This window comes from Lissotriton vulgaris, chromosome 3_1, assembly GCF_964263255.1.
Source record: "Lissotriton vulgaris chromosome 3_1, aLisVul1.2, whole genome shotgun sequence".
Lineage (NCBI taxonomy): Eukaryota > Metazoa > Chordata > Amphibia > Caudata > Salamandridae > Lissotriton > Lissotriton vulgaris.
In genome coordinates, this window is record NC_141689.1 from 490,337,375 (window position 1) to 490,351,480 (window position 14,106).

The 14,106-nt window shown below is 45.2% G+C and overlaps 1 protein-coding gene across 2 annotated transcripts in view; it reads left to right on the forward strand.

Annotated features, from left to right (window-relative positions):
• The window catches only part of CDK7 (cyclin dependent kinase 7), a 306,650-nt gene that overhangs the window by 93,824 nt on the left and 198,720 nt on the right, over positions 1-14,106 (forward strand). The window lies entirely within an intron of this gene.

Below are 14,106 nucleotides of genomic sequence, written 5' to 3' on the forward strand. Positions count from 1 at the left end.
AGTCGAAAAAGAAACACAAGAAGGTGACGTTGAACTCCTCGCCATCCTGCCACACTCTATCAAAAGAGAAGCTGTAAAGGCATCCAAGAACGAATCTGTCTTGCACCCGATCCCTGCTTGTGGAGTCGATTTCACCACTGCTCCCGATGTGATCTGAGTTCCCTGGGACATCAGCAATGCAGCAGCAAGTCTATCGCGTCTAGGAGGCTGCGCTGTGTACTTTTGACACTCTTCTGGCTCTCTGATGTGCCTTCTGGCCCCATGGATTTGCAGGGGGCTGCAGTCGGGTTATCTCTTGCGGATCTGTCCTTGGAATGTCTGAGCCTCTCATGCCACCACAGGCTCCGTATTGACTCTAGTGCCAACTTCTATTCTAACTCTGAGACCTATGCTTGTCTCTTCATTGACATTGATACCAATGTCACTGGCGCCAGTGAAAGATGCAGCGCCAACTCCAGTGTCCCACCCTGATCTGATTCCATCTCGACCTCAACCAAGGTCACGCTGTGTATCCACTCCAGCAAACCCAGTTCCGGTAGAGTTGGAATCTAACAGCGCACAGCCACTACCGCGGGCCACTCTCAGAAGATCCATAATATTTTTGGTTTCTTTTTGGACCACATTTTAACTTTCTGATATAATGATAGTAAGGATTTCCCCCCATCATTATGATGCTGATAGTTTATATATGGACCTACAGGACGTCAATAGGCGTGATCGTTCCCCCTGATAAAAGATTGTTGCGTTGTTGTCAGAAGAGTGTGCTTCCTTTGCTGTGGTAATTCAATGTGCTGCTGAGGTCTTGGACATACAGCTGCCTTCTGTTGAGGTTAAAACAAATGTCCTTGTTGAAGTCCTGCCACATGGCTCTGTGTCCTTTGAACCCTTACTATTATCTAACAAAGCTTTGACTGATGCTCTGATGGGCACCTGACCTAAGCCTTGCTCTTGCCCTCCGCTGAACAGGGGGCTAGGCAACACTGTTTTTCTGACAAAGCCCCCTACTCCAGAGAGTCTAATGGTCCAGACTTCCACCAGCAAGGTGAACACCTAATTCATTCCCTAGGACCCCCCCCCCAATCCATTTTCCCTCCGGGAGTCAGAGGATGGATGCATCCAGGAAACAAATGTTCTCTTCAGCCAGCTTGGCCTTGAAGTTGGTGACAGTAGTTTGCCTTCTAGGCCGATATGCACATGCCCTTTGGAACATGGCCAGCCATGACCTTGCCGGCGGTTCCTTAAGAATTTAAGACTCTCTGCTTAAACCATTCAGGATGGTCTGGTCACGGCCAAACGTGTCATTTGAGCTGGCCTGGATACAACCTATTGTTTGTGAGCAATTGGCACTAGTGTGGTCCACTGGGTTTTCAGGATATGTGCAGGCAACCCTTATGGATTCCACCTATTTGGCGAAAGATGACTCCGCTTTAGAATGATTTAAGGAGCTCTGGGCTTCAGCACATTCTTTCATCCTCTCCACACATGCCTGACAGTTAATCTCCAGTTTCGGCTGGAGGCTACTCAAGGGGGTTGGCATACATGTAGTACCAGGACTCTCTGCCCTCGCAGCAGTCACCCCAGTCTTTTCATGGACTGGTATCAAGTATGCAATGTACAGGTTCAAAAGGGCACCTATCGTCATAGTCTTTCTTCCCGTGCAGCATCAACTGCCAAGCTGCTTTAATTTGTTCTTTATGGCACTTAATCTTCCGGTGGAAGGCAACATCCAGCATTTTCTCCGACCATCTCATCTGACAGATAGGTCCTACAGATTGTCCAGGAAGGCTATGCCTGTTATTCCTTTATGATCCAACTTAGCTTCCTCCCATATCTGAGCAGCTCTCAGAGGAGTGCCTTTTCATCTTGCTGCAAGAGGTGCAAGCTCTATTTTCCAATGGAGTCTTCAAGAAGCTAGGGACGTGTTGTAATGCATTCTATTTCCTCACGCTGAAGAAGGATGGAGGCCTCTGTCCTATTTTAGTTTTTTGCCTTTTGAATGCCTTCCTGCAGAAGAACAGATTCAGAATGCTCAAGCTGACCCAGGTGTTGTCTGCCCTGGATCCAGGTGACTGTATGGTGGCCTTGGACCTGCAGGAAGCTTATTTTCGTTTGCCGGCCCGTTTGCCGGCCCTCCAGTCATGCTGAATTTATCGGTGGTTCAAGGTAGGCCAGAAGCATTTGTAATCTCCAGTGCCCCGCTCGGCCTCAGTAGTGCCCCTCATATGTTCATAGAAGTTGTCGTGGCTGTTGCCACCTATTTTCGGAGGTTGGGGGACAGGATACATAAATATAATGGCAAAGACATAATACTTATGTATCCAGTAAGGGGAGAAAGACGCAGGTGGTTGACACAGTCTGATAATCACCATCCTTGAATGTCAGAGAGAGGGGGGAGTCATTAGGTTATTGATGCCTAGGTTGGTTGACTTGGTCGGTAAAGTACTGGTTGAGGAGAAGGATTTTCAGGTCCTTTTTGAAGCGAGGGCAGGAGGGGTTGCATCTGAGGTCAGAAGGGACTGACACTGGGTCGTTTTCTTTTTCAGTTTTGGAGGGTTGAGAAGAAGTGAGTTGGTGCTTCTCAGAGTTCTGGATATTCCTGCTTTTACTAGTTTGTTGTTTAGGTTGTTGGGGTATTAAGCATGAAGGGCCTTGTGTGTTATGCAGGCAGTATGTAAATACATCTACCTTCCATGGGAAGCCAGTTGAGAGCTTTGAGGCTTGGTGAGGTGTGTTACATCAGTTAGGAGTCGAGCTGTCATGTTAAGGACTGACCTTGGTGGGGCTAGGTGATCATTTGGTGACCCCGTTAGGATGGCGTTTCCATAGTCCAGTTTAGAAAGGACTAGGTATTGTACAATTGTCTTGAGATCATCTTGAGGAATGAAAGGTTTAATTTTCTTGAGGTGTTTTAGAGAGTAAAGTGCACTTTTTGCAGAGTTCTTGATGTGGTCCTTCATTGACAGGTTCTTATCCAGGGTAATGCCTAGTGACTTTACAGAGTCAGATAGGACGAGGGAGCAGTTTAGAGCAACAAGCTCCTTGAGCCAGTTTTGAATTGGTCGGTTGTTCCTTTTCGGAGAGAACAGAATTAATTCAGTTTTGTCTGGGTTCATTTTTAAGTGGTTTGCGTTAAACCAGGTTTGGATCTTGGTTATTGTGACGTTGAGGTGTCGGACGTCATTGGGTGATTTGATTTTGTAGTATATTTGTGTGTCATCTGCATATAGGTGATATTGAACCCCTGCTTGTTTCAGAATAATTGCAAGGGGGTTCCATGAAGAGATTGAAGAGGAATGATGAGAGGATCAATCCTTGCGGGACTCCAAGTTTAACTCATGTTGGTACAGAGAGGCAGGAGTTGATTTTAATCTGTTGCGAGTGGTGCTTTAGGAAGGACGTGAACCATTCTAGTACTGTGCCATTAATGCCAGAGCGCCACTTCAAAGTCTCCAGTAAAGCTCAATGGTTTTTTGTGTCAAATGCCGCTGATAAGTCAATAAGGATGAGGAGACAGGCTTCACCTTCATCTAAGGTTCTGTGGATATCATTTGTAATGTTGAGCATCTCTGTTTCAGTGCTACAACCTTTCCTGAAGCCCAACTGAAAGGTGTCGAGGAGGTTGAAGTCCTCAATATGTTTGTTAAGTTGTTGAACGCACTTCTCCAATGTTGTAGCTAGGAACGGAAGGTCTCACAATAAGTCCAGGACATTTGGGCTGTGATCCCAATGTCTCAGTCTCGACCTAAGTCTTGGAGAGAGGGATTCTGATGTTTCTTGGCCCGTTAACCTCCTGCATCCTCCTTGTCGACTAGCCCAAGTGGCATATGTGGGCTCTGCAATGGACTCCAGTCTCACTTGGCGCACTTTAGGAAGCAGGCTTTTTACGTCGCTGGCCAATGTAAGGGCGCACCATGCAAAAAGTCCAGATAACCCATATCGGTTTACAGGGGCTTACTTTAAGAATCCCAAGTGCTCTATTTGTTGTAGTTTTGTCGAGTAGTTTAGGCTTAGCGTTTGTTGTACACACTGAGATAATAAATAAGACACACTCAGGAAGAAATCCAAGACCAATTTATAAAAATAATAGTGTTTTTTTTATAAGAATTTAGACACCAAGAAATTCGGAATAAACTAAGCCCTTTGGAGTTATCGATTTTACAAGAAAACAGTAAAAATGCTCAAATAACGTTTTTTGAGGTATGAACCTTAAATGTGGTAATGTTATCCTATGGGAGGAAAATCATACACAGCAAATATATACTTGCAGTCGGTTTTCGGCAGTGGCTTTTTAGGACATAAGGAGCCAAGGGGGGCAAGGTACAAAGAACCACCAGTAGTTTGGGTTTACCTGTTCTGTGGTGACTTGGTGCAGAGATGCTGTTCGGGATGGTATCTTTAAGTGCCACACTGGTAAAGCCAATGGTACCTGGCGCAAAGAGGCTTTATGGGGGTTCTTGGGGACAAGTCTAGGTGAACCCAAAGGGGGACCTGATTCATGAGCACCCTTGGGCCAAGATGATGAAGTAAGGAGTCATGGCCCTGGGCTGTAGCGTTTGGGTGCAGAGGGTCTTGGCTGGCTGGCCACTGTAGGTCAAGTCTCCCACTGTTGCCGGTCGGTTCTGCAGAGGAGGGAAAAACAAGACACCAGGGTCACTCTGCTCGTGGATCTTGTTGGTCCTGTAGTCCCTTGTCGTGCAGGTAAGTTTTCCACAGCGGTGGTGTCCGGACTGGCACAAAAAAGCCTTGGCTGGTGCAGGTACTCTGGTACTCAGGGTATTGGTGCAGGGGAATCTCGAAACGCGGCAGAGAGATGGGGCTTACCTCCTAGAGCCACAAAGACTTTCTCCTGACATGCTGCACCCCTAGAGGGCCCGATGGCCAACAACACAGTGTACTGGACAAGTGCGGTTGTTGCCTACAGATGCAGTTGATGGCTCCTCCACCCCAAGGGTGGTGCTAGATGGTTCGCGAAGTGCTGGACAGTTCACAGAGTGTTGGGGAGGATGTACAGCTTTTGGACAAGTCAGGTCTTTGCAATTGTTGAGGTACCATCAGCCAGGCAGGGTTTTGTGCCAAGTTCATGGTAGGTCCTAATTTCTCGCGGTGATGGCTCTTCTTTGTCCTCCTTCTGTTCCCAGGTAGGTGAATCTGTTTGTCTAGTGTCAAGGAGACCCCTAAATACTCAATTCAGGGGAGTATAGGGAAGTTGCTAATGGGCAACCTACTACTGTTTGACTACACACCCTATATGACCACTTACTGTGGGAGTGGGTATCCCCCTGACCCAGGATTCTCTATTTTCACCAAAAGCAAGATGGTGAAACCCTTCTCTGGCTGTCCACTTCCGGTAGCCTACCTTGGGGGTGGGACTAGCCCGTACGTGAAACACGCCACCTGAATATCTAATTTCCCGCCTGCTTTGGTGCCAAAGGGGCCTTAGGGCAGTGGGTAACTTTCCCCAGGTCTGGGGAGAAGCTGTGGTCGCATATCAAAGGCGACATAGGTTTTGAAGCCTCTGGCCTTGATATGCTATATTCACTATCCATCCTGCTGAAGGAGGTGTGATCCCCTTCTGCCGGACAGACGTTGTTGCTGGCCTTGGGGAGCATGGGCTTTCACCTGCAGGAGTCAGAAACTTGTCTGTGGTGGCAGTCTGGACGACACCAGTCAGCCAATACACCTAGTGACCACTGGGGTTACAGGGGACACCTCTAAGATACCCTCTGGGTTCATGTCTTCATTAATCTGATACTGGTATCAGTAGGGATTTATTAAGTCAAGATGTTTGATACCAAACATCAGTATCTTCAGTGAAGCCATGATGTCGCTGGGTAATTTGTGATGACCAGTGTCCAGTACATAGCTTTAAATGGCTTCATTATCGCTTAGAATGTCTAGCAATGGAGCTAGACATCACAGGGGCTTCAGATGTAATATAATACACCCTGCCTTAGGGCTCTAAGGCCTGCTGTTGGAGTGACTTACGTATGTACTTGCAGTGTAATTTGGACGTTGTACACAGCGAGTGGACAATGTTGTGTTTTCAGAATGTCTTTCACCATTTCATTAATCCTGCAATGGCAGTCTGCATGCAGTTTGTGTTTGGGTCCCTCTGGGTGGGACAATACATTGCTGCAGCCCTTAGGGACCCTCTTTATTACCCATGCCCTGGGTACCAGGGACACCATTTACCAGGGACTTAAAAGGGTGCTAGAGTTCTTGCCAATTGGGTTGCAATTAAACATTTGTCTTGATTTAGGGAAAGAGCACTAGCACTGGGTCCTCGTTACCTGGGACCCAGTGCGCCACCAATCTACAACATCAGTACCAGTGATCAAAAAGTGGGTTGTGCCATATAAAACATTGGTTCTTTCCTACACATACCATCAGAGAAACCTGGTAGATTCCATCCAGGTTCACGCAGAGAGTGCATGATATATTCAGTGGTGGCTGCTTGACCACAATTGGACCAGTGGCAGACCCCTTTTCCTACCCTAACCAGAGTTGATGATGCTAATTGATGTGTCACAACAGGATTGAGGAGGTCATCTAAGGAGGCAGAAATCGAAGAACTCTCATCTCCAGCAGAAACCAGACTCCATATCAATCTGTTGGAGTTGCTGGGCATTCTCCTGGCACTGTAGGCTTCCTCATGCCATCAAAAGGAGGCTGGTGTCTCAAGGATAACACTACCACTATGTCGTGCTGTGACAAACCGGATGGAATGGGGTTCTTGGTCCTGTGCCAAAAAACTTCGCACTTCTGGAATTTGCTGAGGCGTCAAGGCATCTCCATGATCATGAACTCCCTGGCGAGCTCTTTAAACTTCAGGCAGACGAGCTCAACTGGTGCTGCCAGTGCCTGGCGCACTCTACTTAGTTGTTGCACCCGAGGTGGCACATGGCATCTTCCAACAGTTGGGAGAACCCTGGCTTGACCTTTTCGCCACTGTTGAACTATAGTTCAAAACTTTTGTGTATTGAAGTTCCCAAGAACGTCTGTTTCTGAGATTCATTTCGGATGGAGTGGTGCATGGGACTCGTGCAGGCCTTATCACCTCTCCTGCCTGGTATTCTGCAGAAGATCAGAAATGACCAGGCCCAAGTCCTACTAGTGGTTCTTAATTGGGACAGGAAAGTGTGGTACCTGGAACTTCTAGACATGAGCATCTATCCTTCAATCAGGCTACAGCTTTCGGAGTGGTTTTTGTCACAGTAGCCGGGAAGGAAGGGTACTACTCCCAAACCTGTTCAATCTAAACCTCCATGTGTGTGAGTGGTTGCAGTTGACTGTTTTTGAGCTACCTCCTGAGGCTGAGTGTGTTATCTTTTCTGCCAAACGTCGTCCTAAAACTCCATTTATGCCGAGCCTGGGGACAGATCTGTGGCTCGGTGAGGACGAAGCAATGCAGACCCCTTACAAGACAAACGGGCACATGTTTTTTGGCATCCGTGATACAGACATGTTGCGGTCCAAATTGTTGGATGATGTGGTGATTGTTTTGTCTTTGGTGTTGAGGTCCAGGGTGTCCTTGTTTATTTTAATCGTTTTTTAAAGTTTTTATGCATTCTGTGAAAAACGTTTTCAATGAAGAAAAGTGGGAATATGATCCATTTAGGGGATGCAAGCGATATAACAGCATTGACAAATATAGCTTTCAACAAGTACTGAGAGTAAATCAGACAATTGATCACTAAAACAAGTTACACTTGCCTCATAAAGTTCCATAGAATAATAGCAAGTTAGGGTTTTGAATGGTCCACGTGTATCCCACGAGGATTAGCTACCCATATATTTGCAATAGAGGAGAAAAGATTCCATTACATTAGAACAAAACCGTAGTAACAACTGGAGCCTGGGAGTTAAAATCCCAGCACTTCCTCTCCCACACCCCATCCCATATTGTCCAATAAAGTATCTGGTTGTGTAAGTGAATATGGAAAGTGAAATATAATCTATTTAGGCCTTGGCATGAGAAGAGGCAGATTAGTATGGTGGGGTGCTAGTCCTTTTGTATAACAGCCAATCACTGCGCCACCCCCATTTCTCCTATGGGTCTGGATTGCTCCCATCACTCCCCTGTGTGAGAGCTCGGATATGTACCAAAATTGCGTTCCAACTGGAGGCCGTAGTGAATTTGCGCAATGCCAAAGTATCCTCCCTGTTTAATACCACACTCTGCCTGAGCTCACACAAGAAAGGACCGCATCTGTGCCTCCAGTGATTGGGGCTTCGGGGAATTCCATCTTCGGGTAATGAGTCAGGAGGCTCAAGTCGAAAAACCTAGAGGTTGTCCTTTTTTTCTTAGCCCTAGGGAACAGGCCCAGCACGCACGCCTCCCATGTGTGTAGTGCGCAGCATTCCGTGCAAGTCCACAGTTGGATTGTAACCCCTTGCCAATAAATGTGAAGAGTGGCAAGATCACAACATATGGAGTAGGTCTGCATTCTGCATTTAAGTGTAGAAACCTGGCTGTTTCAGTGGACTATTTCGGGAGAGTTAGATCTTCCTCTGATTACTTATTATTCACACTTGAAACCTCGGTTAAAGTAAAACGCCCAATGGAAATGAGGGCAATTGTTTTCCTCTGGTGTTAAGATAAAAGTCCATTTTAAAATATAGTTCAGTACCCTTTTGTCCCGAGTTCTACCTTAAATTTATTTTTGAGAACCCTCCGTGTGTTCTAGGTCACACTGAAATTGGCTTTTTAACTAATACAAATGCTATAACTATACAGTTTTCAGATTGCGTTTGTGGTCATACATTGTGTCTCACACTCTGGTTCATGTATTATTTTTTCTTCTGGAAATATAATTTACTTTCCAGCAAAGTTGTTAACGTAATGAATAGTAGCTAGTTATATTTTATATGTGTAGGTTGTGGTGTCTTAACTTAGGAGAGGGATCTGAGGAATCTAGATGATTGACTAGTCATGTTTTGTAACTTGTCCAGTGCACCAGGTTGGGGTAAGCCTGTTAACAGCATGATAGACACTCCTGTTTATTTTTTATTTTATTAATATGACAAACTTAAAATCATTTAGGCCTGTCCTCATGTTGACAGGCACACTGTGCTATTTAGAGGAAAGCTTTATGACTGTGGTAGCCTGTAAGCTCACTTATAAGCACACCACAGGCATATATGCATGAAATAAAATGATTGTTTCAAGTACAAAGTTTGAAAATGTAAAAAGAAAACTCTTGTAAGAAAGATCAAATGAAAGGTGGTGCTGAGTAAAATATTAATCTGGGAGCTGTGTGGTAAAAGGAGGAAGAAACTTAAGTACAGTAAAGTACTTGTATGTAAACGGTATAGTTGATTTTGGGATTGTTTGATATTGCACCTGCAAAGTGATACAATCCAGACTGTTACTCCTCCTTTCACCATTCGAATGTATACTTAAATTAAGCAAGTGGAAAAAGAAAACATGTAATAAAATAATTTGCCTGGTCGCAGAAAGACAGGAAGTATTGGATATAAGAGGAAAAGGTTTTAAAGGATTATGAAATTGCCATGAAGAAATTGGATGTGCATTATTTACCATGAGTAAACACAGTAATGCAGAGATCTAATTTTGGTCAGAGAGTTCAAGGAAGTCATGAGTTGGTAAAAGAGTATGTGACAGGTTGGTGAAAGCTAGTGGTGCATTGTAAGTGTGGGGGGATTGTGGAAGAAAAGATATGTGATCAATTTGATCCAAGGTGCAATAATGATAAAATAATAGAAAACTATGGAAGAAGGACGAACCAGCATTATATGAAGTAACTGCTGTGGGAAAAGGATATAACATGGTTAGATATGTTGAGGAGTTAAATATTATCCAGTATTAGGGTATCTTCCATAGATTCACATGCTTGAATCATTCCCCGCCCTCAAGATGGGAGACCCCGGTACATTTATAAAGGTAATGCCACAATAGACATAGAAGTTAAAATGGCCTATGGCCTCATATTTAATAACCTTTCTAAGCCCTTTTTTAAAAAAAGGACCAAACTTAAGAGAACAACCAATCTGCTGACACCACCCTCTAGACCCTTCCTGAAAGGAGCTCTAGTCCCTCAGATTTTCTACAGCACGTTGTGCTAAGGGAGTCTCCACTGAGCTCTGCTCAGTTCTTTCACCTTAACTTCTAATTATCCTTGGCATCAGTTTTTCACTTGGATTCAAGGTAGTTTTCACCTATTATTCCCTTGCCTGAGTGAATTCCACTGATTTCTTCATCTCGGACACACCTAAAAAAGGCCTTTTTACGCCCTGTGGTACCTGCAGAAAAAAAAGACTGCACATAGATGACCCCCATAAAGACTGAAGAAAAGGTGTGACATGTTCAGGATAAAGGTAAACACTTTAAAGGACTGCGAGGGGAGGCTGTTATTTTGGCTGCAGAGGCTTAAAGACATGGAGGACCCTGTATCTCCTGAGAAGACCAAAGGTTCCTCAAGATCCTTCTTAAAGACGCCTCAAAAAAGACCACTGGACGTCTCTCCAGGTCACTCCTCGCAGCAACCTTCAAAGAAGATGCAAAAAGAAGTCTTCAGAGGCTACTGAAAAACAAGATCTGCCTTCCAGAGCGTCTCCTTCGCATCAAGGTGTGATTTCTGTAAAAAAAAATCCTTTCAGAAATCAGCTTCAGACCCTCCTAATACACCGGTGAAGGTGAAACATGTTTTTAAATAACCTTCCTTAGCCCCGTCGATGGACAGCTCATCGATGGCAGTACCGATGACGGCCACAAGACCTCCACTGCATGTTGTCGGAGGGACTTCGTCGTCAACGACAACCATCGCCACGGTTTCAGTTTTGTAGGCGCCAATTTCATCGGCGGGGTCAAGCAACTTTGTCATTGACGATAAAGATTTTCAGAAAGTTGTCGTCTACGAAGATTCCGACGACGAATATCCCGACAACAAAGATGGCAACGAGTGCTTCATCGATGGTGTTGCCGGTGTCGACGACGAGTCTACCGTCGACGACAGTATTCTCATCTACGCCAGTTACGTCTGGGACATCAATACCAATGTCTGTCGATGGTTCCTCGACAACGGTATGTGTACCGATAATGACCTCGTCGATGACACCAAAATCTAGATTAGGAAAACAAATCTCCCAGCCAAAATTTCAAAGAGAGAGAATGCCAGGCTAATTAACTTCTTCTAGTAGGGTTTAAGCCTTATTGCCAACTCATCTCTTGGATGAAGATGATGAAGACAGCTTGTTTGGGGATGTGCAAAGTCCCTCGGAGTTGAATGTTAAATACCAATAAGACTCCAATGATGAGAAAAAATTCTATGAGCAACATCCGTGCTACTCTAACGACGTCAACAATAACTGCATCCAGAGATGGTTTGTCTTCCTTCCACTCTGATCTACAATTCATGTTAGCGGACTACAAAAAGAGGTTTCCTACGTCCGCACCATTTCCTGTTCCAGCGCTTTCTCCACCTCCTGTGGTGCAGAGTCTACCTCCACCTCTTCCTATTTCTCAAGTGCCTGTGCAGCATCTTCCATCTACAGATGAAGACGAAGAGCAACAAGAAGAAGGGGAAATCCAGATATACAATCACGTCCAGACGAATGGGATGATTACATTATCTCTCGACCAGCTTCACCATCTCCACCTCAAGTAGACTCACATCCAGAGAATATTGGAGAATTTCATAATCTCTTGGAGAGAGCAGCCAAAGGTTTTGAACTTCTAATGCCTACTCACCAACAAGACTGCTTACTTTATGATTTCAAGGAACCTTTTAAAGAATCAGTCCGGTCTATGCCCATTATTGACTATATTTCGGATGAGGGCATTAAAGTAATAAGAAACCCAGCTTCAGTTCCTCCAGTCTTACCAAGGCTCGACAAGAAATATAAAGACTCCTGACGATGCACCTGTCTGACTCATAGGTCACCCTAGTCCTGATTCAGTAATTTCCCAGGCAGCTCAACGCAGGTCAAAGAACCCATCAGCTCCGCTATCAGCACCTCGAGCTAAGGGGGGTAGGAGGCTAGACAACATCGGCAAACGTTTTTCCACGATGTCTGCTTTGACGGTCAGAGCTACTGGGGCACTACAACAGACATATGTGGTCAGATATCGCTCCTTACCTCAACGATCTCCCACATGACATCAAGGAGGAGGCAAGAAAAGTTTCACTGGAGGGCGAGAACTCCATTTCTGAAATAATTGATTGCTCGATGGACATCGCTTCCACTGGTTTCTGTCTGTTAGGTGGAGCCGCTTTCCTAAGGCGCCAAGGATGGCTAAAGGCTACAAGGTTCAGATCCGAAGTCCAGACCAAAATTCTAGATATGCCTTACGATGGACAAGAACTATTCGGTAAGCAAATCGACAAAGCCCTTCAGGGAATCAAAAAAGACACTGACACGGCCAAAGCTTTTGGTACCCTCCAGTACAAAAGAACCCCTTTTCCTGGTGCACAGAGTGAAAGCCAGTCATCCTACAGAGGAGGTTACCGGCAATATAAGTATTCTTCCTATACTTCCTCCAGCCAGTAATACAGGGCACAGTTCGCTCATAGACAACAGCCTGTGACTGTTACAATAAATTGTCCTTTCGAGGGAAGGTTGGACGGCAAAAGGAGTCTGCCAGAGGTAGGAGGCAAAATCTCCTATTATCTCCAAAACTGGAAGCAAATCACAACGGATCGCTGGGTCCTACAACTAGTACAATTCGGCCATTCTCTAGAATTTATACAGCCACCCCTGCCAACACCTCCTCAACCTCTTGCTCACAAGCATTTGCGCCTATTACAGTTGGAAATAACATCAATGATCCAAAAAGGAGCCTTAGAACAAGGTCCTTTTCTTCAAAGGGGAAAAGGTTTCTATTCCCGTTTCTTTTTAGTGCGCAAAAAGAAAAACAAGTGGAGGCCAATTTTAGATTTACGAAATCTAAACAAATTCCTCAAGAAACAATCATTCCGCATGGTCACCATTCAGGAGGTCTTACAGCTTCTCAATGGGAACGACTACATTGTGTCCCTGGACCTTCAAGATGCCTATTTCCATATACCCATACTTAAACAGCACAAAAAAATTCTCAGGTTCGCTGTAACCGGCAGGCATTATCAGTTTCGAGTGTTACCCTTCGGGCTCAAGTCGGCCACTAGCATGTTTACAAAGTGCCTAGCACCAGTAGTGCCATATCTCAGACAACATCATTACCAGGTTTTCCAATATCTTGACGATTGGCTCGTCAAAGCTCCTTCTTTCAACGTTGCAAAGAAGTCTTCCAAAGCCTGTCTGTGACTTTTCATCAGTTTGGGTCTCACACTAAACCCAGAGATATCAGTCCTACAGCCTTCTCGATGACTTATGTTCCTGGGAGCTATCCTAGATACTGTTCTGAAGAGAGCCTATCCAACAGAGGAAAGACAACCAAAACTTCTGACATTAGCAAGCCGCCTACAAAGAAGAAAGTCTCTCTCGGTGCGCCTATACAAGTCTCTGCTCAGCATGATGTCCTCTTGTCCCCACTTCCATCTACACATGCATCCCCTTCAGTAATCTCTAACCACTCAAGGGGTTCAGATAAGCGGAACCTTCGACAACATAATTCAAGTGACTCCACAAATGATCACCTCGCTCTCTTGGTGGACTCGGCCTTGCTATCTGTCTCAGGAGTTACCTTTCCTTCCACAAGCCTCTCCTCTGGTGATAACAGATGCTTCTCTGGAAGGTTGGGGGGCCTTTCAGGAACTTCAGATTAGTGGCAAGTGGCCACCTTCTCAGCGGAGTCTACACATAAATCTGTTTCGAATAAGAGCAGTCTTTCTGGCCCTTCAAGTTTTCCTGGCCAGGATACAAAATTCTCTAGTGCTTGTCAGAACAGACAATACTACAACAATGCACTATCTAGACAAACAAGGAGGAACTCAATCTCTCTTCCTCTTCCAAGAATCTCAACAAATTTGGAACTGGGCAATTCGACACGGAATTATGTTGCGAGCTTAGTACGTTCCAGAGGAGGAAAATACAATAGCAGAATCACTAAGCAGATTACAGACAACCTGCCATGAATTGGAGTTGAACCAAGATACTCTCAACAGAATCTTCTCCCAGTGGGGCGAACCAACTGTGGACCTGTTTGAC